The sequence below is a fragment of the Arachis ipaensis genome, chromosome B3 (genome assembly GCF_059453495.1).
Source record: "Arachis ipaensis isolate K30076 ecotype BB chromosome B3, ASM5945349v1, whole genome shotgun sequence".
Classification (NCBI taxonomy): Eukaryota; Viridiplantae; Streptophyta; class Magnoliopsida; order Fabales; family Fabaceae; genus Arachis; species Arachis ipaensis.
The window spans coordinates 45,658,649-45,661,858 of NC_142438.1; the positions used below are offsets into that span (position 1 = coordinate 45,658,649).

General features: G+C 41.4%; 1 non-coding gene across 1 annotated transcript; it reads left to right on the forward strand.

The window, feature by feature from the left end:
* Window positions 1-2,603: 2,603 nt before the first annotated feature.
* On the forward strand, window positions 2,604-2,711 carry LOC148570488 (small nucleolar RNA R71). The gene has a single exon (XR_015880314.1). It is a non-coding gene; the product is annotated as a small nucleolar RNA R71 (small nucleolar RNA).
* The last annotated feature ends 499 nt before the right edge of the window (window positions 2,712-3,210 follow it).

The following is a 3,210-nucleotide window of genomic DNA, read 5'->3' on the forward strand; positions in this document are numbered from 1 at the left end:
AAGGAACCTCAGGGATCACTTTCTTCTTGGCCACAACTTCATAGAAGTGGTCTTGATGGACCTTTGAGATGAATCTCTCCATCTCCCATGACTCAGAGGTGGAAGCAATTTCCTTCCCTTTCCTCTTTCTTGAGGATTCTCTGGACTTAGGTGCCATTGATGGTTATGAAAAAACAAAAAGCAATGCTTTTTACCACACCAAACTTAAAATGTTTGCTTGTCCCCGAGCAAAAGAAGAAAGAAAAAAGGAGAAGAAGAAAAAGAAGGAGGAGAGGAAGAGATGGGTGTATTCGCCCAAGGAAAAGAAGATAGGGTTGTGTTGTGTGAAAATAAAGAAGGAATGAGGGGTTTATATAGGAGTGTGGGGAAGGTTAGGGTTCGGCCATTAGGGTTGGGTTTGGGAGGGAAGAGATTTTGAATTTTGTAGGTAGGTGGGGTTTATAGGGAAGAGTGGATAGATGTGAATGGTGAAGAGGTGATGGGAAAGAGTGATTGAGGTGATTGGTGAAGGGTATTTGGGGAAGAGAGATATGAAGAAGGTGTGAAAAGGAGAGAAGAAGATGGTGGGGATCCTGTGGGGTCCACAGATCTAGTGGGGCCAAGGACTTAACATCCCTGCTCCAATTAGGCGTGTAAAACGCCCTTGCTGTGCAATTCTGACATTTAACGCCAGATTGCTGCCTGTTTCTGGCGTTAAACGCCCAAATGTAGCCTGTTTCTGGCGTTAAATGCCAGCTCGCTCCTCCTCCAGAGTGTGCTGTTTTTAATGTTGTTTTTCATTTTGTTTTTGATTTTTCAGTAGTTTTTGTGACTCCACATGATCATCAACCTAATAAAATACGAAATAAAAATTAAAAAAATAAATATAATTAAATAACATTGGGTTGCCTCCCAACAAGCGCTTCTTTAATGTCAATAGCTTGATAGTGAGCTCTCATGGAGCCTTACAGATAATCAGAGCAAGGTTAGAACCTCCCAACACCAAACTTAGAGTTTGAATGTGGGGGTTCAACACCAAACTTAGAGTTTGACTGTGGGGGCTTTGGTTGACTCTGCAGTGAGGGAAGCTTTTCATGCGTCCTCTCCATGATTACAGAAGGAGAACCTTAAGTTTTAAATATAAGGTAGTCCTCATTCAGTTGAAGGACCAACTCTCCTCTGTCCACATCAATCACAACTTTTGCTATGGCTAGGAAGGGTCTTCCAAGGATGATGGATTCATCCTCATCCTTCCTAGTGTCTAGGATTATGAAATCAGCAGGGATGTAAAGGCCTTCAACCTTTACTAACATGTCCTCTACTTGTCCATAAGCCTGTTTTCTTGAGTTGTCTGCCATCTCTAATGAGACTTTGGCAGCTTGCACCTCAAAGATCCAAAGTTTCTCCATTACAGAGAGTGGCATTAAGTTTATTCTTGACCCCAGGTCACACAGAGCCTTCTCAAAGGTCATGGTGCCTATGTTACAGGGAATTAGGAATTTACCAGGATCCTGTTTCTTTTGAGGTAGAGTTTGCTGAACCAAGGTATTTAGTTCCTTGATGAGTAATGGAGGTTCATCTTCCCAAGTCTCATTACCAAATAATTTGGCATTCAACTTCATGATTGCTCCTAAATATTGAGCAACTTGCTCTTCAGCAATGTCTTCATCTTCTTCAGAAGATGAATAGTCATCAGAGCTCATGAATGGTAAAAGGAGGTTCAATGGAATCTCTATGGTCTTTAGATGAGCCTCAGATTTCTTTGGTTCCTCAAAGGAAAACTCCTTATTGGTCACTGAACGTCCTAGGAGGTCTTCCTCACTAGGATTCACGTCCTTCTCCTCCTCTTTGGGTTCGGCCACACCAAGCAAGGTAATGGCTTTGCAATCTCTTTTTGGATTCTCTTCTGTATTGCTTGTGAGAGTACTAGGAGGGGTTTTAGTGACCCTTTTACTCAGCTGGCCCACTTGTGCCTCCAAATTTCTAATGGAGGACCTTGTTTCATTCATGAAACTTAAAGTGGCCTTAGATAGATCAGAGACTATATTTGCTAAGCTAGATGGATTCTGCTCAGAATTCTCTGTCTGTTGCTGAGTGGATGAAGGAAAATGCTTGCTATTGCTAAACCTGTTTCTTCCACCATTATTAAAGCCTTGTTGAGGCTTTTGTTGATCCTTCCATGAGAAATTTGGATGATTTCTCCATGAGGGATTATAGGTGTTTCCATAGGGTTCACCCATGTAATTCACCTCTGCTATTGCAGGGTTCTCAGGATCATAAGCTTCTTCTTCAGAAGATGTCTTTTTAGTACTGTTGGATGATTCCTTCGATCCATTCAGAATCTGAGAGATCATATTGACTTGATGAGTCAATATTTTATTCTGAGCCAATATGGCATTCAGAGTATCAATTTCAAGAACTCCCTTCCTCAGTGGCGTCCCATTACTCACAGGATTCCTTTCAGAAGTGTACATGAACTGGTTATTTGCAACCATGTCAATGAGTTCTTGAGCTTCTGCAGGTGTTTTCTTTAGGTGAATAGATCCACCTGCAGAATGGTCCAATGACATTTTAGATAATTCAGACAGACCATCATAGAATATATCCAGGATGGTCCATTCTGAAAGCATGTCAGAAGGAAACTTTTTGGTCAATTCCTTGTATCTCTCCCAAGCTTCATAGAGGGACTCACCTTCTTTCTGTTTGAAGGTTTGAACATCCACTCTAAGCTTACTAAGCTTTTGAGGAGGAAAGAACTTGGCTAAGAAAGCCGTGACCAGCTTATCCCAAGAGTTCAGGCTATCTTTAGGTTGAGAATCCAACCATATTCTAGCTCTGTCTCTTACAGCAAACGGGAAAAGCATAAGCCTGTAGACCTCGGGATCAACCCCATTGGTCTTAATAGTATCACAGATCTGCAAGAATTCAGTTAAGAACTGAAAAGGATCTTCTGATGGAAGTCTATGAAACTTGCAGTTCTGTTGCATCAGAGAAACTAATTGAGGTTTTAGCTCAAAATTGTTTGCTCCAATGGCAGGGATTGAGATGCTTCTTCCATGTAAATTGGAATTTGGTGTAGTAAAGTCACCAAGCATCTTCCTTGCATTGTTGTTATTTTCGGCCATGTCTCCTTCTTTTTCGAAAATTTTTGTCAGATTTTCTCCAGAGAGTTGTGCTTTAGCTTCCCTTAGCTTCTTCTTCAGAGTCCTTTCAGGTTTAGAATCAGCTTCA